The 26,974-nt window shown below is 36.9% G+C and overlaps 1 protein-coding gene and 1 pseudogene across 3 annotated transcripts in view; one reads left to right on the top strand and one right to left on the bottom strand.

Moving 5' to 3' along the window:
• Window positions 1-26,974, bottom strand: part of Kcmf1 (potassium channel modulatory factor 1) — a 76,860-nt gene that overhangs the window by 35,794 nt on the left and 14,092 nt on the right. The gene's annotated exons all lie outside the window — the stretch shown is intronic.
• Window positions 12,706-24,936, top strand: LOC113200396 (cleavage and polyadenylation specificity factor subunit 5 pseudogene; annotated as a pseudogene).

Below are 26,974 nucleotides of genomic sequence, written 5' to 3'. Positions count from 1 at the left end.
AACCCACACATAGCCAAACTACTAGAATTAAATATTAAGCAACAGTTCTAGGCACCGATTAAGAAAACATGATTATTTCACTTTAAAAGAGAAAAACTATTATTAAAAAATATCATTTATAATTCTGCCTAATCAAATTCCAAGAAAGTAAATTAGTGATTAAATTAGTGATTATCAGAGATTAGGAGTTATTATTTAATGGTTACAGATTTTTGTTTTAGATAGGTGATGGAGAAGTGGAACTATCTGGAGCTAGATATGTAGTGATGGTTGTACAACAATGTAAATATATTTAATGTCCCTGAATTGCATGCTCAAAAGGATTAAAATGCTAAGTTTTATATTGTGTGTGTGTATATATATATATCCCACACATTTTACAATTTTAAAAAACAGGCCATTTGCAATAGCATTTTCAAAAATGCCTATGACTAAATCTAAACAAAGATAGGAATTCTTAGTAAAAAAATTCTAATCAAAAGAATTTTTTGTGGAACATGATAAACTGGCTCAAATTTTTAAGCAGATTACAAAGGACCTGGAACAGTCAAGAGATCCCTAAAGAAAAATAAAATGAAAGGACTTGTTTAACGTTCATCAGAACTGCAATAATAAATACAAAGATGAATAATAAAGCTGTAATAGTTACAAAAGAATGACCCTGGAATAGAGACAAGTCAACCTATGGAACAAAATACAAGGCCCAGTAACAAATGCACTATGTTGAGGACTATTTCATGACAGCAACATCAGTACAGACCAGGGGGGAGAGCAGGGAAGGAAGACAGTAAATGGCATTTGAAAGGTGATTACTCATATTGGACCCATATCCCAGACTCAAAAATCAATTCCACATGGTTTAAAAACAAATGCAAACAAAAAATGGGGGGGGGGGATTTCCAGAAGGCAATATTGAAAAGTACTTTTAAGAACTCAAAGTAGGAAATGATTTCTTAAATCAATCTCTCTCCCCATTGCTCCCGACAGTCTATATCATAATAGATTCAACCACAATAAGACTTTTTCTTCATCTTTTAACACTCCACAGTGACTGAAAAGACAAGGTCCACAAACTAATGATATGTACAATATACATAACAAAGTTTGTTATTTATAATACATTAAGAACTCCTAGCCAAATTCCAGCAGCTCAGGAGTCTGAGGTAGGAAGATCCTAAATTCAAAGTCAGCCTCAGCAGTTTAGTAAGACCCTGTGTCAAATTTAAAAAAGGGGAGGGGGTGGGGGTGGGGGAGGACTAGGGTTGTGGTTCATTGGTTAAGCACCTCTGGGTTCAATCCCTGGATCCCTGGTACCAAAAAATGGAAAGAAAAAAACTTCGATGAAGGGCCTGGGGATGTGGCTCAAGCAGTAGCGCGCTTGCCTGGCATGTGTGCAGCCCAGGTTCAATGCTCAGCACCACATACAAAGATGTTGTGTCCACCGAAAACTAAAAAAAAATAAATATTAAAATTCTCTCTCAAAAAAAAAAACTCCAATGTATCAATAGGAAAATGACTAACACCCAATTTTAAAAAGGCAAACTGTCAATGAGTACTCAAAGAAGAAACACAAATATCCAATTAACATATAAAAAAGACAATCTCCCTACTCATCAAAAACATGTGGAAATAAGCCTGACATGGTGATGTACACCTATAATCCAGTAACTTTGGAGGCTTAGGCAGGAGAATTACAAGTTCATAACCAGCCTTGGCAACTAGTGAAGCCATCTCAAAATAAAAAGAGGTAGAAGGTAGTTCAGTGGTAGAGCACCCCTGAGATCAATTCCTATTACTTTATAAAGAAGAAAAAAGTGCAAATAAAACCAGGATGAGCTATCATTTCACATCTGAAAAACTAGTAATCATATGATATATGATACAAAGACCAAGACTGAAAGAAATGGTTTGGGGAAGTAGTTCCGTGGTAGAGAAGAGTCCCTATCCAATAGATGCAAAGTTCAACCCCCAGTAACACCACACACACAAACACACACACACACACACACACACACACACACACAATTACAGAAATAATTTAGACCTTGCTGATAAACGTATACCTCAGTCAAATCACTTTGAACAAATTGAACATGTATACTTTCTATTATAATTCATTCTTAAATATATTCCCAGAGGAATCTTCTGCATGCACACCATGTAATATGTTCTAGTTTCTTGGGTTGAAAAAAATCAAGCCCTATCCCCAAGGAGCTAACATTTTAGTGGGTGATGAACAGCATAAAAACAAAGTAGATTATGAAGCTATGGAGAAAAACTGAGCAAAATTTAGCTTAATATAAAAAGGTAATATTTGACCAAGAAGATGATACATTTCCAAGTTAACCTATTGAAAATAGCTTCCATTCATGACAATGCTTTAAGCAGAACACTAAAAATATTGAACAGGAATAAATGTCTATTTAATTACTGGATATAATAACCTTGACAAATGTACTATGAGTTTAGATGCCAGGAAAGTAAAACCAGTTCTGCACACTAACTTATTTAGTGTGTGGCCTGTCTGACATTACTCTGTGGGTTTGCCATGGTATAGATCCTTACTGACATATGTAAATGAACAAAGGCTAAGGTAATTGTGCGAGGCTGCACTACCCAATGTCAATAAAATGAAACTGATGGTGCTTGTCCCTTATCTACTCTATTCTTCTGATTTAATTTGAAACCATCTAAATGGTTCACTAAATGGTTTAGGTTTTACTTACAGCCTAGCTTGTGTTAGCTTTTTGCCACTATGACCAAAATAGTTGACAAGAACAACATAAGAGAAAGAAACATTTATTCTGGACTCACAGTTTTAAGAGGTTCAGTGCACGGTTAGCTAACTACATTGGTCTGGGCCTAAGGTGAAGCAGAACATTACTACAGAAGAGCATGATGGAGGAAAGCCACTAAGCTGATGGCAGCCAGGAAGCAGAGAGAGAAGGGAAGGGACCATCAACAAATAGTATTCCAGGCCATACCCCCAGTGACCTACCTACTCCAGTCACACTCTGCCTAAGATGGTACAGTTACCACCCAGTATCTGCTCAAAATTGTTCTTATATCAAGTGAATTAATCCACTGATTAGGTTAGAGCTCTCATAATATAATTATTTTACCTCTGAACATTCTTGTGTTATCTAACATATGAGGCTTTTCAGGGACGTGTCATATCCAAATCATAGCACAGCTGAATCCAGTAATAATTAAGTCTTTAAATAACAAGCCTACCCACTCTACCCCCAGCATTGTGGGGATCAAATCTATGGCCCTGTATACACAAAGCAAGCATTCTATCACTGGACAGGCAAGCTCAGCCAAGAAAGAGGTTTTTGGCTGGAGGTGGAATTCAGTGTTAGAGCATGTGTGAGATCATGGGGTTCAATCCCCAGGACCCAATCCTCCCCACAAAATAAAGAAAAAGGAAACAGGTTGTTTTGTTGTTGTTGTTTAATTTATTAACTATTTTTGTGGTATCATTTCTATACATATGTTTTCTAGATGCTTAAACAATGAAAGACATGACTCAAGGTCATTATTTCTAATACAAACATTAAAATTTTCAACAGTTTTCTCAAAATACAAGTCAGATTTTATAATTAATGAGGCAAGAAGTCTAGACAGGGTGTGTGTGTGTGTGTGTGTGTGTGTGTGTGTGTGTGTCTATGTGTCTGTCTGCTGTCCTTTCTTGCTCTGCTTATAACCGTTGTAAATCCTGTCCTTCGATTCCTTATGTAGTCACAAACTTCTTGTGTCATTTTCCCCCAGGCACATGGGGATTGAACCCAGGGCACTCTGCCACCAAGCTACATCCCCAGCCACCCCCCATTTTTTTTTTTTTTAATTTTGAAACAGGATCTCACTAAATTGCCAAGGAGGGCCTCAAATTTGTGATCCTCCTTCCTAAGCCATCTGAGTACCTGGGATTACAGGCATATGCCAATACACCCAGCTAATATTTAATTTTATAGAAGACTTCATATTATCTTTGACATGAAAGTCTCTAAATGAAAGTACAGAGGCATTTGCCACATTTTCTCAACAGCAGCCTACTCTCTCTACTCCATGCGCACAGAATCACCCACTCTCATTTAGCTTTGAGAAAGACATCAGGTTTCCCACTTAAAACAGTCCCTTCTATGTATATCTGTAAGAATTTATGTCATTTTATGGAACAGAATAACAAAACTTGTTCCTTTAGTGTTAACTACAGGTAACTTAAAAGTTTCTACTAAAGAAAACAAGTTAGCTCTTTGCTCAAGTCTCTTGATTAACAGAAGTGGTAATACCTGCAGCCTCAGGGAAAGCTGAAACAGAGTTAAGTGGCATATGTAAAACTATTGATTCCTTCACAGAAAGACTTAAGTTGCTTCTGATGAGAAATCAATAAGTTATATTTAAGATATTAAGAATTAAAGTTCCTATAGAAAAGTATTGGACAGAAACAAGTGAAAATATTTGCAATAAAGTTTTGCTTTGAGAGTCAAGGCTGGAGGACCACTGGTTGTCTATTCAGCACTGAGATCTATTAGATTAAAAATAATTGTTAGGGTTAGGGTGGTGGTGAAGAGGAGCTGCCTAGCACCAAAAAAAAAAGAAAAAAAGAAAAGAAAGAAAAGAAAGATACAGGCTCCATGTACTGTTTTCCTGCAAAACCTGAGTTAACCAAATAATAAAATATGCAATTTGTTGTTTTAATTATATAGCTTCAGTCATACCAGATTATAAGGAAGTTCAGACAATCTCTAGTTTGAAAATGGTAACTAGCACAAGCCGAATAATATGATGATGATGGGATATTTGTGATACTTTATCTGACCAAGTTCATTTATCTTGCTAAGAAATATGGTTTAACCCCAATTTTGACATGGACACAGGTAAAATCCAAATAAAAAGACCAGTGTACATTTGACATGTCCTACCCATTATATCTGAACATATTTCTATCCTAGACATTTTACCTTATATTTAGCAGTTCTGGAAAATAAATACATAAAAACTATGAATAAGAATCAGAGAGAAAGAATGTTCCCTCTAGTGGGAACAGATTTTTTAAAAACCACTGAAATAATATGTAAAAATATTTTTCCTCCAAATTTATTTAAAGAAAAAATGAAACAAAGAGGTATTTATATTTATTGGTTTACAGTTTTTTAAAGGGGAAAACCTGACAGGCACAGTGGCTCCTGTTACCCCAGAAACCTGGGAGGCTTAGCAGAAGGGTTGCAAGGCCAGTCTCAGCAACTTAGAGACCACATCTCAAAAAGAAAAAATAAGAAGAGTGGGGATGTAGCTCAGTGGTAAAGTACCTCTGGACTCAATCCCCAGTACCAAAACAAAAATAAAATAGAAAAAAAATTAATAAATAATTTTAAAAGGTGAGAATTTTAAAATTATTTTAAAATTTAAAATAATTTTAAAATTATTTATTTTAATAATTTTTAAATTATTTATTATTAAGATAGTAAATAATTTTAAAAGGTTGATAATATCAGATTGTTATCTCTTCAAATCCCATACATCACTCAAAGTTTGACTTTTCTAAAAAGAATGGATATTATGTATACTACACAATAATCGTAATATTGAGAACTGCACAAAGAAGTTATACTATTAAAATAACTTTACAAGATAATTTCCAAGAAAAGGCTCTTTGCATTTAGGCAGCTATAAACTCATGCAGCCCTTTGAAGAGGACCTCAGATGAACATGAAAGCAATTAAAGAAATACCTAAAATTATGTTGCTTAATGAAGAAAGTAAAAGAATATGTCCAGAAGTGAGTTTTCAAGAGGAAGGAATCAAAGACAAATTTTAAAATACTTCATAAGCTGGAATCCTAAATTAGGAGTAGAAAGCTTTTCCCCCTTCTATGTAAGAACTGCAGGGGAAATAAAAAGAAATGATATCTTGGAAAAGTAAAGAGTAATTTTGGGGGTTTGTTTCTTAAAGAAAAAAATAAAGTACCTTAATTATTTTTAGAATTAGAAACAGAACAAAATCTTATATATTAAATATGTATACAATTCTGTATATTTATTTTTAAAAATGCATGCCATTTTTAAAATCGGGTGCAGAGACCCATACAAACAAGAAAAACAAATGAGGATGGGAATATACAGTAGGGAAGAATAAGATAGAGCAGAAAGGGAGCCAAACAATTGAGAAGAATATTAGAGAAGAGAGAAACTTAGTAAGTAGGCTTTGCAGTGTATGCTCTTCCACTTAGTTTTCTTGTGCAAAACTCTGATGCATTCATTCAGCAATTTAAAACAACCCTTTCTGTACTAGGAATCCATTTTTCTATATTTTCTTTTTACTCTCAGGTGAATTCTGGAAGATTTGTGATATAAGGAGCATCCATCCATCCATCCTTTCCTTATTTACTAAGTATCTACTAAGTGCCAAAATACAACAATGTATTTGCTGAAGGGGACTAAGAATGTAGCTCAGAGTTAGGGTGTGTGTTTAGGATGCACAAGGCCCTGGTTTCAAGACCTAGTTCTACCAATTTTTTTTTTTTCCCTTGAGGATAGAACAGCGAATTTTTGCCACACAGAGCTTATACTCTAATTTGTATTAGTAGCAACTTCGTTATTAATTATATGCCAGATGATTTAGATATATTACTTTATCAATCTTCACTGAGTCAAGAAGTAGGTAAAGAGTGTGATGAAACTTCTTCTCACTAATGATTCAAAGTCAGTTCAACTCTGCCCAAAAAAGTAGATGAATAGAATAGCTGGATATTATATTTAAGGAGTTCCTTACAAACTTGGAATTTCTTGGTCTATTGGTCAAATACTTTTAAACTAATTTTCTCCAACTATTTAAGGAGGAAAGGAAGAAACTTCTGAAAACCCTAATAAACAGAACAGAAAACATACTATTTGCTTAATGTTATTTGTTTAATGATATTTGAGCTAGAAATATCTGCACATGTATCTGTAATAGATTCCCAGTAAAAGTAAGGCACAAGACAGCTCTTTCTACAGTAGTGGAAAAAGATTTGTCCTGGATATGTATTAGAAGATACTGACTTGTCCCAGTCTCACCCTAATGCAACACTTCCTACCAAGCAGTCCCTCAGTATCTCTTTTTCAGAGCAGTGCCTCAAATACCACCTCTTTAAACACTGAAACACAACATCAGGAACTCCCTATACAAAGAGTGGTTATTTCAAATCTAGTCTATCAAAATAACACCATCAACAAGAACTCAGTAACTTTCTCCTCTTTTCCAGGCTAACCAATTTAAAATATAACAAGTCCTCCAAAATCTTACCTTCAATGTTACATTACTTTATATCTGCTCCAGTTTCTCCACAGACTTTAATGGGACTCACTGAGCAGACATAAAGCTCTGTACAGGTTCAGAAATAATTAACAAAAAGAATGAAGCTATCACTTAACTCATCTTAATTTTCTTCAATTAAAAAAACACAAAAGAGGAAACATAATAATCTCTTTATGTTGCAGGACTATCATAGGCACATAAACATCCATTTTCCTCCCAAGGGCATTTCAAATAAAGTAGGATGTTGATTATTGTTAGTACCGTACCTCAGCTCCAAGCCCATTCTTCAGGGAGGGGAAAGGCTACTGGTATTAATTCTGTGGTGGCAGGAAATATTACAAAGCATTCCCCCTGCCCCAAAATGTCAATGATACCAAAGTTTTTTGGTTTTTTTTTTTTTAATATTTATTTTTTAGTTTTCGGCGGGCACAACATCTTTGTTTGTATGTGGTGCTGAGGATCGAACCCGGGCCGCACACATGCCAGGCAAGCGTGCTACCGCTTGAGCCACATCCCCAGCCCAGATACCAAAGTTTAAAAAAGACAAAGACCTAGAATCTGCCAACTCTATTATCCAGACACCCTTGGAAAGTGTCTTCTGGTTCACCTTCTGCCAATGGAGGCCCAAAGGGAGAAAGAAAACCAGAAAGTGGTCAGTATTCCTCCAGCACCAGAGAGGCTCTTGTAATAGCTTGTTTGAGCCCCATCAACGCCAGCCAGCTGCAACTCACTTAGGAGGCCAAGTACCAACTAACTGTGTGGAGATAAGTAACCCCAGCTTTTCCTTCCTTTTTTTTTTTTTTTTATGTGGTATTGAGGATTCAACCCAGTGCTTCACATGTGCTACGTAAGGGCTCTACCACTAAGCCACAACCCCATTCCCCTCATCTTTTCCCTTTTTACAATAATGGGAATGTCCTTCAATTGTTCAATGTAGTTGAAAGCAATTAAAGTGCCTTGGCAGCTGAGGGCCCAGCAGCAAGGAGCACACCAAGTGAGGACCCAGCTTTTGGTGTCTAAACAGCATCTTCCACTAGAAAGATGCAGAGTTCCTCGGAGATATGACTGACCTCAAGGCAGGGCAAATCCACAGGCCTGACCCACTCTGACACACTTCTGAAATGAGTGATCCAGAAATGATACAGAAAGACTAATGAGGACATGGCAAAAGGACATTAAAAAAAACCTTCAAGAGGCTCCCACTGGCTAAACTGGACACAAACTGAACATCAAATGAATAACAGAAATAACAGATTTATAACCCACTGAATAACACAGGAATCCACAAGTCCATACTGATATAAAGAAAAAAATAAATCAGGGAAGATGAAATATTTTAAAAAAAAAAAAAGTCTTGGGCTGGGGCTGGGGCTATAGCTCAGTGGTAGAGTGCCAATGTGAGGCACTGGGTTCGATCCTCAGCCACCATATAAAAATAAATAAAGATACTATGTCCATCTACAAAAAAGTCTTCTTTATGGTAGTTACATTGATAATGACTTTAAATTCCAACTTTTACTGTAGCTTTGCTGTCCAGTGTAGTAGCCACTAGCCACATGTGAATATTTTAAACTTAACAATTTGAAATTCAGTTCCTCAATGGCACTAGCCACATTTTAAGTACTCATGGGGCTACTGGCCACTATATTGGACACTGATGTACTGAACAATAGCATTTGAGACTCTGAGTCATAATTTTGTGAAAATATGTCCTAGACTAGAGGACTTCTGATCAAGGGAATTCAAGGGTTCATTAACAAAGCATACTTTAGTGAAAACAGGGAGGGGGGATGTGAAATTGGGTAACTAAATCCTCACAAGAAGGGAGGGAGAAGGAAGGGAAGAAAAGAGTAAAAGAGAGAAAAAGTAGAAGATAAAAGGAACACAAGTCCAGGAGCTTCAAAATTATGAAAAGGAGAAAATAATCAACAGAATAATTCAAGAAACTTCCCAAAATAAGAATATGAAATGACAGACTGAAAGTGTCCACAAAGCATTCAACACAATGAATTAAAGAAAAAAAGAAAGGACCTAAACCAATTGTTCTTGTTTCAGAAGAGCAATCAAAAAAAGAGATTCTACTAACTTCCACGTGACAGGTAAGAAAAAGCAGTAGAGATCACACAAAGATGAAAAATCTGCTGTTTTCAAAAGGAACATAGGACACTAAAAGGTAATGCACATGATAATGTCAACAAAGTTCCAAAGAATTTCCAAATTAATTCTATGCCTGGAAGTTATCATTCAGTATACTGTAGTAGAACAACATTTTCAGGCATGTTGAGGACGAAAATAATTACTTCCCATGCACACTTTCTCTGTAAACCACAAAAGCATGTACTTTTGTCATGTACAGAGGAAGCTAGAAATCAGGAGATCCAATCTGAGAGAAAAGCAATGAAAATCACCAGGTAGACAATGCAGGAAGAACCCCCATGCACAAAGTAAACACACACCGTGTGTAACCAATGTTTTAGATCACTTAACATTACCAGAACCCAAAGGCCTAGCCCATTTCTAGTGACTGCCCCAAGTTATCATCCCAAACACAGTAGGTTAAATTTGCCTGCTTTATGTATATATACATAAAAATATATCAATACTTGCAGTGCTTTCACGGTCATTGAGATACACATGTTTCCGGCTGAAATTCACAGCTCAGACAAAATAAGGCAATGCTCTGCTTCCTTGTTTCAGCTTTCATACTGTAAACAAGTGTACTTTTCATGCCCTATTTAGTGTTTTCCCCGGTGCTGTTTGTTGGGGATTTCACTACTTAAAATGCTCCCCTCCGCCTCAGTAATGATGAAGTTCTGCCTTGTGTCCCAAAATCAATTAGATAATTAGTTTACGCATGAGTTCTAGTGTTGTTGGCCATGAGTTCAATGTTAATCAATCAACATTATTTTTTAAATATCCTTTGCAAGATGCAGTGGCACATGCCTGTAATTCCAGCAACTCAGGAGGCTTAGGCAGGAAGATCCCAAGTTCAAAGCCAGCCTCAGCAACTCAGCTAGGTCCTAGGTAACTTAGCAAGACCCCGTTCCAAAATACAAAAGGATGGGATTTGGCTCAGTGGTTAAGTGCCTGAGTTAAATCCCTGGTAGAAGGAAGGGCTGAAGGGAGGGAGGGAGGAAAAAAACAAAAGAATCCTTCAACAGAAATACACATAAAATAAGGTTATATATTATGGTCAGAGCTCACAGGAACCTAACCTTTTTATTCCCTCTAGGAACAGAGGTTTGTATTTGCTAATTCAGTATATGTGTCAACTTTACAAACTACAACTATCACATGTAAAAAGAACAGAAAACATTCATTCTCATTCTCTCTCTCTCTCTCCCTCCCCCTCCCTCCCTCCCCCTCTCCCTCTCCCTCCCTCCTTCCCTCCCTCTCCCCCTCCCTCCCCCCCCCTCTCTCTCTCTCTCTCTCTCTCTCTCTCTCTCTCTCTCTCTCATTTTCTTTTTAACCTAATGACATAATGGAATCTGAGGAATATGGGCCAGGTATAGCTTCTTATCTGGAGTTGGCTGGTCTTGCAAGTGTGCTGATAAAATTTCTGCTTTACCCTCCAGGAAGAGAAAGGGTTGGCTCAGGACTTGGTTCACTCCAAGGAAGCACCCAGCTCTAACCTGCTCCTAGGAGCTAGAGATAGGCCACAGTGAGCAGGAGCTCTCTGACCGCATCTCTGCTAGAAATCCAGCTTGATCCAATGACAGTCCAGCCATAGCTCCCTCCCTCCAGGATGAGTCCTGAGTTTCCAAGGACCATTTGCGATCTGGCCCATTATGACTTCTTCATAAAATAAGGTTATATATTGACTTCTTCAAAGGGTCTCTCAGGAATTCCTGGGGGAATTGAAGGTAGACCTTGCTCAGGTTCCCTTTTCCTAGGAGCATCATCTAAGGGTTCAACTACCCTTCCCTTACACAATGGGACATGAGCTCTCTGCTCCTTGTTTAGTAACTTAACAGCACAGAGCCTAGACAGGAATAAATATTATGTGTTGGAAATAAAACTACAGAGAAAGGTGAGAGGATGATTAAGACAGAATTCCAATTCATGGTTATGAAGATGTTTGTGAGTAACCAAACATAGTGGCAAATGATTGTAATCCCAGCAACTCAGAGAGCTGAGGCAGGACAATCACAAATTAGAGGCCAGACTCTGCAATTAAGCAGGACCCTGTCTCAAAATAAAAAATGAAATGGGCTGGGAATATGGCTCAGTAGTTAAGCACCCTTGAGTTCAATCTCTGATACCAAAAGAAAAAGAGAAAAAAATAAATAAATAAATAAAAAGATGTTTCTGAGATGTCCTATTTCTTAATAAGAGCAGTGATCCATTGATGCTTGCTTTATTTTTTTTCCCTCAATACATACTGTTTATACACTTTTCTGAATGCATGACACTTTCCTCACACATATACAACAATTCTATTCTCAAAGGAAAGAGTTGGCTGGCCACATATCATTAAAATAGCAAATACATGACTGTAATCCCAGCCACTCAGAAGATGAGGCAAGAAGATACCAAGCCTAAGGCCTCAGCAACTTAGCATGACCCTGTCTCAAATTAAAATTCTAAAAAGAGGGGCTGTGATGTAGTTCAGTGCTTGCCTAGCATGTACAAGGCCCTGGGGAGTACAGTTCAGTAGTAGAACACTGGCTTAGCATATTCAAGGCCCTGGGTTCAATTCCCAACACTGTCCCCCAAAAAAGTCTGTACAGGTTTAATACAGATAAAACTTATTTAATGTTTTCAACCCACAGTTGGTTGAACTCATCAGACTATATAAACTTATGCATAAAAGAATCAGGAACAGGGGGTATAGTTCAGAGGTAGAGCATATGCTTAGCATGTACTAGATAGACCCTGGGTTAAAGAAGAAAGGGAAGAAAGGAGGGAAAGAAAACAAAGTTAAAATACCAAGGACAGATCAGAAGAGAAAGAAATGAAGATACCAAAACAAGAGAATTTTAAAAGGGATTCATTTAAATTCTGGATAAAAAATAGTTAAGGAGAATATAAGTGTCAACATTTAGCCCAAAATGCGATGCAGGTATTTAAAAAGCCAGCAAACAAGCAAATTTAAGCTGAATTAACAGCTATACAAGCTATGTAACTATAATAATTTCTACAATATTTACTCTTGCCAGACTTTATGTGAAGAATGACATTCAGTTCTTTGTATCTTATTTTAAGTGGTAAATAGTACAGCATAATGACTGAATGGCAAAGTGTCTAGAAACTATGTCAAGAGAAACTAAAAGGCAGAATGGGCCATTAAGTAGAAGAGCTAAGAGGAGGCAATGCTACGGGGATGTGATAGCTCTACTTAGCCTTAGTAAAAATTACTAGTACTCAGTAGCTACTGAGCTTAAAACTAGGAGGCAGTAAATGCATCATGGTATCCTGGATTCTGCAACAGAAAAAGGTTAACAGTGCGGAAAGTGGGTGTAACGGGAATCCAGAATTTACTTAGTAATAATAGACCAACTTTTAAGTTTCTTAGTTGTTCATTTGTTTTGGAGCTGGGGATTGAACCCAGGGTCTTGCTAATGCTAAGCAGATATCCTTCCACTGAGCTACACCCCCAGTCTGATTTCTGTTTTGACAAATGTGTCAAGATAATAAAAGATGTTAGCATTCAGGGAAAACAAGTGAGTACATGGGAAGTATCTAAACTATCTTTTCAGTGTTTCTGTAAATGGAATATTACTCCAAAATAAAAAGTTTATTTTTAAAAAATTTTAAAAAGATGCTTCTGGTTCAAAGGATAATTCTCTTATAAGGTAGTACATGCTCTGTCAATGAATAGGTTCTTAGAAATTAAAAGACAAACTGAAACCTGCTTTTGAAAAGATTTCTGCTTATTTCTCAGGACCTGGGTACCATCTAAATTGGAGGCTGAAAAAACTTACTGGGCCTATCAATATTTACTTTGGAATCTGAAGATGAAAATGTTAAGAACAAAGCAACTGAAACAATGGACAAGTAACAATCTTGTCTATGCAATAATGTTACAATCAATTCTACCAGCTTTTACAACTACAGGTCATAACCCAGTGAAATCAACTAAGTCACTGTAGCTCTCAACTGGGAGGTACCACTACCACTCCCAAGGGGCACCATAGAACTAGGAGGTGTAAGATATTTTTTGGTAGTCACAATGACTGAGGGTCAAGTAGCACTGGGGGGAAGTGCCAAAGATGTTAGATTTCTTGCAATACACAGAAAATTTGAAAAAAAATAAAAATAAATTTAAAAAAAGACTAATTTGAGGTGTTAATTTCACTGGATTAAGGAATACCCATAGAACTGGTAAAGAAAGCATTATTTTGGGATGCTCTGTGAAGGCATTTTTGTTTGTTTTGTATGCTAGGGAATGAAATCCTGGGCTCCCTCACATTTGCTAGGCACCTATGTGCTATTCCCCTCCCTCCCTGAGGGATATTTCTGGAGAAGAGGGGTGTGTGAGTCAGTGAACTGAGTGAGAAAAATCTTCCCTCAATGTGGGAAGTTATCATCCAATGGACTGGGAGCCTGAAGAGAATAAAAAATTGAGAAAAGGGATTCTTCTTTTTCCTGAGGCTAGGACACTCTACTCTCTCCTGCCCATTGAAAACTATGTATTCTTCAGCCTTGGGACTCTGGACTTAAACCAGCAACCTCCTGGTTCTCTGGCTTTTGACCTCACACTGAAAAGTACATCACTGGCTTCCCAGGTTTTAAGGCTTTTGTACCTAGACTGGGCCATGCTACCAGCAATTAGTCTGTTAAGGGACTTCTCAGCCTCCACAGTCATGTCAGTCAATTCCTCTTACTTCTCTCACTTGTCTATATATACAAATCCTACTGGTTCTGTCTCTGGAGAATCCTGATTGATACTGTCATTATTCATAAATTTAAGATCGTTTTGCTTCATTTAGAGCCTTACTAAAGACTTTCAGCATCCTCCCCCGCAAACAATGTGATGACAAATCATTTGTAGAGGCTGAGTTTACAGTATATTACCTATACAAAATGCTTTTATAGCTATAACTTCCAAATATACAAGAGACTCTGCTGAATAGATTTATCTCCAAACATTAAATTAGTACAAACTTATGAAACACAGGATTCTTGCTAAAGATTTTGATTAAAAAAAAATTGAAAATTTTACATTAATGTCATGCAATTTATATTTAATTTTTAATTTTTTTTTTAATTTGTGACAAAATGACTAGAAATCTATGTTGTAAAAATAAACTTACTTTGGGGTTGCTATTATTTTTCTTTTTTTACTCTAATAAGGTCTCTTAAAGTCTACCACCTAGTTATTGCTGTTCCTTCTTCCAATTTATTCTTTATTCCTCATCACCTAGAAAAGGATAGGTTTAAATATCACAGATGCATATAGGTTGACAAAGGCGAGTTCCATCAGGTTTTCCATGAGATTATTTCACAAGGAATTGTTCTGACACTAACAAATAAGGTCAAACACGTTGGTGACTATTTGATACTACTTTTATTTCTCCTTGTTGACAGTCTGTAATTTGTCTTATGCTATCTATCTATATCTATATATATCTCTATATATCTATATCTATATATATATAAAGATGCCCTTCTTTCTTACTATATACAAATCATTCTTTTTTATTCATCCTAACAATTTCCATTCTAGTATCTATCCACATATCCACTTTTCTACACTTTTTAATAGGTATGTTTTTATCCTTTCAAACCAAGCTTATTTCTTACACAGAAATACAGGCATTTGAGTACTTCACTGTAATGTGTAAGGCAGTTACAATCTATTCATTTTATTTCAGGATAATCAATAGATATTAAAAATATTTGTTATAAAATTAAATGATGTTCCAGGTCACATCCCAGCAACCTGGGAGGCTGAGGCAGGAAGATCACAAGTCAGCCTCAGCAATTTGGCAAGGACTTCAGCAATTCAGCAAGACCCTGTATCAAAATAAAAAATAAAAAGGGATAGGGATATAGTTCAGTGGTAAAGCACTCCTGGGTTTAATCCCCAGTGCCACAAAAAGAAAGAAGAAAAGAAAAAGAAACTAAATGATGCACTGGCTCCCCACAAATAATGACTAATCGAGTGGATCTAATTAGAATTTCTTAAAAATTGAACTGAATTGAAATTTATCAAAATATACTTCAAATAGGGTATTATTTCACTAAACTTTTATTAGGTATGTGCTTTCTGGATGCTACAAAAAATTTTGTTGTTGTTTTAGTTTTGGGGTGTTTTCTTTTTGGGGGAGAGTGTTACTGGAGATTTAACACAGGGGCACTTAACCACTGAGATTTTTTTTTTTTTTTTTTAATTTCAGACAAAATCTCACAAATTGCTGCGGCTGGCCTTGAACTTGTGAGTCTCCTGTCTTAGCCTCCCAACCTCTGGGATTACAGACATGTGCTAAGTCTGGCAGGGAAAAAAAAAAAAAATCAACTTTTTGCTGTGAGCCAAGGACAAATAATTTTGCAAAATTACACTGAAGTACTTCCCAAGGTCTTTCTTATTTTTATTTTTTTTGGAGGTACAAGGGATTGACCTCAGGGGCACTTGACCACTAAGCCACATCCCCAGCCCTATTTTGTATTTTATTTAGAGAAAGGGTCTCACTGAGTTGCTTAGCACCTTGCTTTTGCTGAGGCTGGCTTTGAACTCTTGATCTTTCTGCTGAGCCATCATGCCTGGCTCCAAAGTCTTTTAACACTTGTGTATGGGCAGCCTACAAGGACCCTCAGACTCATTTGCCATTTCCTACATAAAGGTCTAACCCCTGTGGAGCTCTAGTCTTACTCTGTGATTCGCTTCCCACTCCACTCATCCCACCCATGTCCTCCTCCTCTCCCTGAAGTGGATGCTTTCATCTTTCTCACTTCCTACATTTATGCCATCTTCAAGTTACTCCCTCAATTGTGTTTAAAACAACCAAAAATACCTTTTCTGCTTAAAAGCAAACAAGAAAAACCATGGGTATGGCACCAGTCGTTTTAGACACAAAGAAATCCAGGGTGCATAAAGAAAAGGCAGAGGAGGGCTTGCCTGTAAAGAAGTGGAGGTGCCTGCCTGTAATCCCAGCTAATCAGGAGGCTAAGGCAGGGGGATCACAAATTTGAGGTCAGCCTGGGCATTTTAGCAAAAATCCTGCCTCAAAATAAATTTTTAAAAAAGGAAAAAGCAGAGAAGGGCTAGGTATATAGCTTAGTAGCAGGGGGTTCAATCCCCAGTACAGATGAACAGAAATCCAAATGATATATCTACATGAAAATGAAAATCTTTCAAGGTAGTCAGGTTTTAATATTAAGGCCTTCATTAATCGGAAAGAAGCAATTCTATGGGAGGTAGATGACTCAACCAAAAAAATTTACATAAAAATTAAGTTGTACACTTATCCTATGACCTAGCAATTGTCATTTTTAGGCATATATTGAGACAGTTATTAAATTATCTTGTTAATTCTAATAATTTTTAAAGTCTCGAGTTTTATGGTATAAAGTAATATCAACAAAAGAGCAATGATTTTAATCTCCTATTTTCAAATATTTATATTAATTACTTAATTTCCTATCTCATTATATTCATTTGACCAAGGGATTTTTGACATGGATAACATTACTTCCTAACAGGTACTATGAAAATTTGGTTGTCACAATAACTGTCATGTTGACACTTGGAAGGTCACTATCAGGGATTCTAGAAACCTGTTGTGATAGACAATAATACTAATCAATGAAGAACTGTCCCACCTTTCCATGCTTTGAAATGTCACAACAGAAAAATCTATTTATAGTTTCTTGAATTTAGAATCAAGCTCAATTTTACATGTAAATACTAATTTTGCATGATTTTAACATACACTTAAATCATCAATAATACAGTTGCTTGGAATGTGACACCGAGCCACTGCTGGAGTTCAAACCAGGAGCCTCTACCACTCTACCACTAAGCTAATCCCCAGCCCCTTGAGCATTTATAATTTGAAAGACATTACTCATTATTTCATTTTTATTTTTTCCTTTATATTAGAGCATTCTGGTGATTCTAAAGTATGAGTAGAGTTCTCTGTAGAATTCTAATAAAAAAACAAAAATGATAAGAAAATCAACATCTTTAATCACTATGAAACAATGGATCCACATCCCTGGCCACCAGTGAAGAGAGAGCCTGACAACCCAACCCACTCAAACAACTAGACATTATGGGCCTCTCCATATTATATAAAAATGAATACTACAAAATATTAAGTACCTATGAAATATTCTTACCAAAGATAATAAAACAAAAACCTGAGTCAGGCCTCAGGAATTGAATACCATTCAAAAGAAATATGGGGAGCAGGGCATTTGTGAAAGAATAGGCTAAAATGGTATCATAAAAATGCAACCCAGGGGCTGGGGTTGTGGCTAAGTGGTAGAGCACTTAATTTATTTATGTGATTCTTAGCATCACATAAATAAATTAAATAAAGGTATTGTGTCCATCTACAACTAAAAATTTTTTTAAATGTTTTTTTAAAAAATGCAATCCAGAATGCAGAAAGTTCTATCAAAAAATGATCTAATATTCTTAGCAAATAAATAGCATTTTTAAAGGGAAGTAAAGGGCTGTTATAAAATAGTGTACTTTTTATTTTATTTTTGCATTGCTGGGGTTCAAACCCTAGGGCCTTGCACATAACTAGGCAAATACTCTACCACTGAACTAAATCCACAACCCATATATTCGTATACATTTCAAAGGACATATCAACCAAATGAAGTATGCGGACCTGATTTTAACAACATAACTTTATTTATTTGTTTGTTTGTTTGTTTGTTTTTGGTGGGGGAGTACTAGGGATGGAACTTAAGAGCACTTGATCACTGAGCCACATCCCTGGCCCCATTTTGTATTTTATTTAGAGACAGGGTCTCACTGAGTTGCTTAGTGCCTTACCATTGCTGAGATTGGCTTTGAATTCACAATCCTCTTGTGTCAACCTCCCAAGCCACTGGGATTACAGGCGTGTGCCACTGTGCTTTGGCTATCAACCTAACTTTAAAAAGACATATTGGACAAATGGGAAAACTGAACATGAATTCAATATTAGATAATATTGAAGAGGGGCTGGGGATGTGGCTCAAGAGGTAGCGCGCTCGCCTGGCGTTCGTGCGGCCCGGGTTCGATCCTCAGCACCACATACCAACAAAGATGTTGTGTCCGCCGAGAACTAAAAAATAAATATTAAAAATTCTCTCTCTCTCTCTCTCTCTCTCTCTCTCTCTCTCTCTCCTCTCTCACTCTCTCTTTAAAAAAAAAAAAAAAAGATAATATTGAAGAATTATTGTTAATTTTGTGTATTCACATTGTGGCAGGATAATAGCAAATTCAAAGCCAGCATGAGCAACTTAATGAGGCCCTAAGCAACTCAGCAAGACCCAGTCTCTAAATAAAATTTAAAAGGGCTGGGGATAAGGCTCAGTGATTAAGCACCTATGGTTTCAATCCTCAATATCAAAACAAAAATATCATACACAAATATTGGTTATGGATAAATACTGAAACATTTGTAAGTAAAATGACATGTGGGGTTGAGATTTGCTTTAAAATACTCAAATTCAAAAAAGCAGAAGAAATTGATATAAAAACAGCAAAAAGGCTGGGAGTGTAAATTCAGCGGTAGATCACTTACCTGACATGAGGCCCTGGGCTCAATCTCGGCAATTAAAAAAAAAAAAAAAAAAAAGGTAAAATGTGATGTGTTGAAGATGGGTAACAGAACAAGGGAGTATATGAAGTATGTGTTAGCCAATTTTTTTTTTTCAGTGCTGGGGATTGAACCCAGGACCTTGTGCATACAAGCACTACAACACTCAGTTACATCCCCAGACTCTAAGTTGATTTAAAAAACCATCTTAGAAAAAAACTGATACAGAATCATCTGAGGTGCTATTGTTATACCCGGTTGACAGTCATCTACATGACACAACAATCTGTGAACTATTCAATCAATGCAAAGTTCCTTTTATGTCATGTGACATATCTATCATGTTCATAAGGACTCAATGACAGTCTCTGATAATGTCTATAGTGACACTTTGATATACCAATTTAGAAACACAACCAAAAGAGAAATATAGTTGCTATACTTGGCCTTGGTTTAGCTCCATTGGATTCTAAAACTATTCTCACTATTCACAAATTCTCCCTTGTGTTTTCCTGCCCTAGCCAGTTTTGTTGATTGGAAAGTCTTTTTCTACTCTATCCAGACAAACCCCTTCTCAGTCCCCTGGCCTTCATCTGAACACATTTTGAATTGACATAATGTCAGAAAAGAAAGAAAATATTTATTGCTCTCATTGCATTATAATTCTGAATAGATAAGCCTTGTAATATATCTAGTTTTTAAACTTCCTTCCCTATTAGAATGTAATAAATGCCTCATTCAAGAGCAGGGACCATTATTTTATATAAGGAAAGATATCTTTTATGTTATTAGCACTCAAATTATATGGAAAGTCACCACAAAGAATAAATTTGAGGTGGTACTGCATGTATTAATTAGCTTGAGTTATCCATTCCACAATGTATATATATTTCAAAATATGTTGTACATAGAACTTGAAAACTATCTGCAAAGAATTAAGGAAGATAGATATTTCTATATCCAAGATGAGAATGATGAAGACACAACAGCTAAAAAACAAGTGCTTACCATGTGCCAGGCACTACTCTAAACATTTTATCTGTAATAACCAAATACAACCACCCTCAAGTTGCTACGCATTATGCCCATTTCATGCAATGAAGCATAAAGAGATAACTTATCCAAAGTCATAGTAAGTAACCAAGCTGGCATTTGAAACCAGGAAGTCTAGCTCTATTTTAGTCAGCTTTTTCACTGCTATAACTACAAGACCTGACCAGAACCACTGTAGAGGAGGAAAAGTTTATTTAAGGGCTCATAATTTCAGGTCTCAGTCCACAGACAGCCACCTCCATTTCTGGGGGCTCAAGGTGAGGCAGAACAACATGGCATAACAGTGTGGCAGAGGGAAGCAGCTCACATGATCAGGAAGCAGACAGAGAGATCTTCACTTGCCAAATACAAATATATGCCCCAAAGTCACATCCCCAATACAGACCTCCTTCAGCCATACCCTATCCACCTTCAGTTACACTCGTTTAATCCCTATCAGGGCATTAATTCACTAATTGGGTTAATACTCTCACAACCCACTCATTTCTCCTCTAAACCTTCTTGCATTATCTCACACATGAGCTTTTAGGGGGGGACACCTCACTTCCAAACCATAACAAGCTCCAAAGCTTTATTCCTAACTGCACTGAATATTCAGCATCTGAGTAAAAATTTCATAGTAAATAGGAAAACTTTATCCACTATAGAAGTCTGGCCTTGGGATATCTATGAATTAATAAATTCTCTCTGAGCCCAAAGTTTTGGTTCTCTCAGTGCTCTCTCTGTACTGTATAGAGAATGGGCTGGAATAAGAGTAATGGGATCTAGATTCTAGTCCTGACTTTGTCACAAACTTAAAGTATGATTTCAAGAAGTATGTGTGACTCTGCCTTTCTAAACCACAGCTAGAGGTAAAGATGCAGGAATGGGAGTAGGTAGAGGCTGCTGCTGCAATTGATTTCCTTCTGGACCAAAAGGTCTTATTCTATCTTCCTCTTGATTTTATTGGAGGAAAAGGACTAAAATAAATTAATTCATTATCCAGCTGTTAAACTGGACTAATATGCACAGTGAGATCTACAAAATCAGACCTATACAGCTACAACACTGGCATTATGAGACAAGTGGGTTTTCTACCTCTAGGATCCTTCTCTTCTGCTACTATGGAGAAAAAGATAAGGTTCACAGGCCTCCAAACTAGTCATCTTCTAAAAGGTCTGGTAAACTCAAGCCACAATAAACTGGAAAAAAGGGCAAAATAATCACATCATGTCTTGACTTTAAGACTCCTAAAGGTTTTTTCTCAGTCCGAATTTATTCATATTCATTACCCAACCAACTAAACTACAGTTCATCCCAATGACCTACAAACCTCCATTTGAATATCTAACAGACACATATAACAGACATATATAACTTAATACATTGGAAACAGAATTCCCGACTTCTGTCTTCCAAATGTTCCTCCCTTCTTCCTGCCTTGCTCATTTCAATAATTGGCCCTCTTCTCATAACTTGTTTTCACAAGGATGACCAAGCTGTCACCCTTGGTCACGTCTTTTCCCCTACATTACACCAGAAGTCCGGTTGGCATTACCTACAAAGTACACCCAGATCAGGGTTGGGGGTTAAGTGCTCAGTGGCAGAGCATGTGCTCAACGTATGTGAGGCCCTGGATTCAATTGCCAGCAAAACACACACACACACACACACACACACACACACACACACGGCCACTCAGAACACCCATTCAAGCTACCTTTATCCTTCACCTAGAGAGCTTCCCAACCTATCTTAATCTAACCTCCTCTGAAATACCTAATCATCTTCTTTAAAGTAGCCCACACAAACTACCCATCTAACTTCCATAATTATTTAACCTTTAGTCTTTAAATTTTTCTTCAGAATATTTATCACCATCCAAAATCATACATTTCATCTCTGGCCCTCATCTCTACTAAGATGTAAGCTCTACAATGAGATGAACTTCTTAGCTGTCATCACTATTCCCAGCTTCAGTAATAATGCCTAGTATAGTTGATTGTCAGTTTGTTCGTTCATTCATTCATTCATTCATTCATTCATTTCATGGGATTGAAACCAAGGCTTCCCACATATTAAGCACATGTTCCACCACTGAGCCACATCCCCAGTCCTGACCTGGGTATACTTTTGCAGATAGGGCCAACAGGACATGTTGATGTAGGATAAAGGAAAAGGAGCCAAAGATTGCAGCCTGGTCATCATTGTAAAAGTAAGTAGAAAGAAATGGGCCATTTTACTGAGATGAGAAAGGGAGAACCCAGGCCTCATCGTCAGTAAAAGTCAAGAGTTCTGTTTCCAATGTACTGAGTTAGAGATGCCTATTAGAAATAAAGGCCTGGGTTCAATCTTTAGTACTATTATAAAGAAAAAAAGGAGAAAAAATATCATAAGGTATTCAAATGGAGATCTGTAGGTCATTGGGATGAAATAATTAGATATCTCTATTATATGCCAAACCTTAATCTAGGTGCTAGAGAAACCTCCAGCTATTGTCATTTCTCTCTCCCTCCACAGAAAAAAATTCTTTTGAGGAAGGTCCCTAATTTCTCCTGCGCACTCAGGATTTAACATATTACAATCTGGTCTCCAGCTTACTCCTTTGAAACTGCTCATTAACTTCTATAACCATCCCCACTCCAAGGCCGCAGGCCAATGAACAATTTATTTGCTAGTTTCTTGACTTTTCTGCAGCAATATTAAGCATATCTTCCTTCTGAAAAAACCACCATCCCAAGTTTCAATACCATCAACACTCCTTCCCAGTTCCTCTACTCTCTGTGCTATTTCCATTCAGCCAGTCTCCTGTTCCTTCAATATTAAGTGTTCCACAGGGTTTGGTGGTTAATCTTTTTATCTTCCCAATTTGTATGTTCTCACCATGCCTGAGCAATTAACTTTATTGCTATGGGTTGATTCATCTTAGCGCAGACCTCAATCTCACAAGTTAGCCCCCCTAACATCTCTACAGGTGTCTCAAGCCCAACAAGGTGAAAATCAAAGACACTTCTTTTTTAACTACTTCTGGCACCCACCTTCAAAGCATACTTCTCTGTCCTTTATATATATCTTGATGAAACCACAAATCCAAGAGTTTTCTTAAATTTTCCCTTCTTCCACAATCCTTATGCCTAATCAATCACCAAAATATATCTACTTGCCCCTACAACTACAGCAAATATCTTATGGTAACTTATCCGTCCCCCTCCTATTCTCCTCCCTGCAAATCCATCCTCCAGAGCATATCTTTCTAAAACACAAAAATCAGATCATATTACTCCCTGGCTGAAAATTTTCTAAAAACTAATTCCCCATTTCCCTACTCTCAACAAAGTTCATCTCTTGGCATCAGTCCTCCTTTTCTGCTTTAGTAATGCTATGCTTTCTCCTACACGAAGAGCCTGGCAACTCAACAACAACCTTTTCTTTTGTGAGTACCTTCACAAATTCATCCATGAAACAAAGGAACCTGCCATATCTGTTTTCCCACTATACCTTGTAAGTATACCTTTATCATAGTTCTTACTACACTTGTCTCATCTTAGGAGGTTGGAACTCCCCAGTGCCCAGCCCATCTCCATATAAAAAATTCAATATATGCTTAATAAGTGAATGGTTTAAAGCAGAGTCCAGCAAGCCACAGTATGCAGTTCAATCTGGCCCATCATCTATTTTTGTACAACTTTTTAGCTAAGAATGGTTTTTACACTTTTAAATAACTGGAAAATAATAATAATAATAACACAGCTATAAATATTTACACTACCACACTGCAGTTCAGTGGTAGACAGCTTGCCTAGTTGCCTAGCTTTCAAGGTCCTAGAGAGAGAAAAGAATATTCAGTGGTATATCATGTAAAATTCAAATTATATGAAATTCAAATTTCAGTGCCCATATTTATTGGCTCACTGCCATGTTCTTCTGTGTTTATGTGTGTGTACACACACACACACACACACACATATAGTCTTAGAGCTGCTATTCTACTACAACAACAGAGTTGGAGTAGTTCCAATTGAGAACACGGAGCAACATTTGCTATCTGGCCCTGTATAGAAAAGTGTGCTGACCTCTGAATTAAATATAAATAAGATCTTGCACTCTTCTGTTAATGGCAGGTGACAATGGCTTAGCAGGACACAGACAACCACTGCCTGTACTGCACAGGGGTAAGTTTCCTCTACCTCCCATTTTCTAGTTTTTTGCTCTCCTTCCACTTTCTGATAGTGGCCATGCTCACCAGCATGTCTGTAGCACTGCCCAATAGCTAGCAGACAGGCTGCAGGGATTGGGGTAAGCAGGCATTCCACAATGAGCATAAGCAGCTGATCAAGTATACCACCAACCTCTTACCACTCAAACTTTTGGTACAAATGAGCTCCTTTATGAGCATAACTCTGCTGGAGACGGATTTCAGCACATGAGGAAAGAATTTTATAAAACTGACATGAAAGGGACTGTAGAAGGAGTACTGATTGTATGAGCAATAGCTACCTCATGTGACATTGGGATGACTTTCTTCAAATTACCTGGTAGTTAACGAAACACAGAAGATGAAGTTGAAAGACTAAAATGCTTAATGACGGAGATATTGGATCGTCAAGATAGAGTCTTCCAAGGCTGAATCACTGATGACTGCATTGATAACTGGTGGAGACTAAATTTTGAACCTCTGCCATTGTCAACATATTCCTGCAGACATTACAAAGCCTAAGGAACATAAGTAGTTGTTTCTGATTCAGCTTCAAGAGAAAGTCTTGTTTACAGTCCCTAAAAATTACAAGTTGGTAGATGCCCCTTTGTTTGAATTGTATGACAATGTGCCAGGATACGAACTCATCGCTTCTATTTCTACTCTCCCTCAGTTGTTAAGCAAGTTCAGTTTCATATGCAATTGAGTACCTGCACAGAAAAAGTAAAAGAATCCATTTCAGTGAGCACAGCTATACCCAGTGTAAAATAGACATCTTAGGAAAGTTTTTATTTTATCTCTTTTCCAATCCCTAAATTGATACCTACTTTATATTTAAATAGTAAAGTTAATATGAAGAACTAGATAGTGGTGTAAATAATGTGGTTTATTTACTTCTGATTCTAGTAATAACTTTTGTGCAACATTAATGAAAGCGAATTTGTATTTTTTCCATTGAACTTCAAAAAATCTAAAATAAGTAAATACTTACAAGTTTTATTATAAAAAACTTACAGTAAGTTTTTTAATAATAATTATAAAATACTTATAAATAAACAGAGACTTTTTTGATAGAACCTAGTCCAAAATCCTGGCATTAGCACTTACTATCTGTGTAATCTAGGAAAAATAGCCTCTCCATATGTAGTCTAAAATATAGTAACCTTGCCAGGTTATTTTGAAATTTTAATATGTCTATTTACTGAGGTCCCTGCTATAGGAACCAATCTAAAAAGTACTGACACAGAGTATAGCTGAATATTGAGAACCCAAGTCTGGATTTGAATTCCAGCTCTATCACATACAGTGTCACCTTGAGCAAGATACTTAACTTCTGGGCGTATCAATTTATTCCTCTATAAAATGGGGTCATAATAGACGTCTCAAGGGACTTGTGAGAATTAAATGAGTTGGTACACATGAAATGCTGAGACAGTGTCTGGCACACATTAAGTTCTCAATAAATATTACTATTCATATGGCTGATGCTTGTTTAATAATATTTCTCCCCCTCTGATGCTTCACCTTCTGTAACTCTCATCCCCATTCCCAAGAAGCCCACATTTAAAGGAGAAGACAGGCAAACAAGTCAGTATTTGTATGAGAATACAACTACAGAAGATGGCTTCCAAATCAGTTACTTGGTTCTCTTAGCTCACCAACAACTTTTTTTTTTTTTTTTTTTTTTTTTTGGTACAGAGGCGCTTTACCACTACTGAGTCACATCTTCAGCCCTTTATATTTTTTATATTAAGACACAGTCCCACTAAATTCTTTAGGGCCTCACTAAATCACTGAGGCTGGCCTGCAACTTGTGATCCTCCTACCTCAGCAACAGCCTCCTGAGTACTGAGATTACATGCATGTGCCACCATACCCAGCTTAAGGTAACTTCTACCCTATTCTTGCTCCTAAACATGAACTCACTATTTACTCCCTCCTTTATGCTTTCTTCCTTAGAAATAGCTAATCCCCAGGCTTCAAAGAAAAGACAAAATTCTTATCTCTAACCCTGATGTGTCTCCCCTGAACCCCAGTATAATTATTTTCCAATTTCTAATTTCTATCAAATATACTACCATCATCTTAAATTCAAAATATCAAAAGCTGAAAATCATTCTTTATCCTGTGCCTTCCTCTTTTCCAAATTTACTAGAAGAAGATGCTATTCTTTCAGCACTCTGGTTAGTTGTCCTACTTTATTCCTTGTTCTCTCTCACAATAAGACCTTATCCTATGTTATCCTTTTTGCTTTCTGTTCCTATTGCCATTGACTAAATCTGATCTTTTTAATTTTAAGCTCATTTTAGCAAAAAGCCTCTAACCAGTCACTCTGCCACAAGCACCAATCTATCCCCAACATACTACCACATTCTTTCTAAAACATACCATTTTTCATTGTGCCTTTCTCTGCTTAAAACTTTTTCCCCCAGTGCTGGGGTATCAAATCCTGGGCCTTGCATATGATAGGCAAGCGTTCTACCATTGAGCTACACCCCCAGCCTTCTTCTTAAACTTCCATGCACTACCCCCTCCTCCATCCTGCAATCTGTATGGAAAGAGAACATGATTGACCTTAGTGTGGCAATTAAAATCCTTCACTTATCTACCTTGTTCCAACCTCCACTTATCTCCCATGTTAAAAAAAAAAAAAAATACCACTGCCTTTCATTTATGCTTTGTCTAGCTTAGAAAACCTTTTTGCATGCATTGGCAATTCATCTCCACAAAAACCCTTGGAGAGA

Source organism: Urocitellus parryii, chromosome 12 (genome assembly GCF_045843805.1).
Source record: "Urocitellus parryii isolate mUroPar1 chromosome 12, mUroPar1.hap1, whole genome shotgun sequence".
Classification (NCBI taxonomy): domain Eukaryota; kingdom Metazoa; phylum Chordata; class Mammalia; order Rodentia; family Sciuridae; genus Urocitellus; species Urocitellus parryii.
The sequence above is the reverse complement of the archived record's forward strand: the minus strand, read 5'-3'. Positions and strand labels throughout refer to the sequence as shown.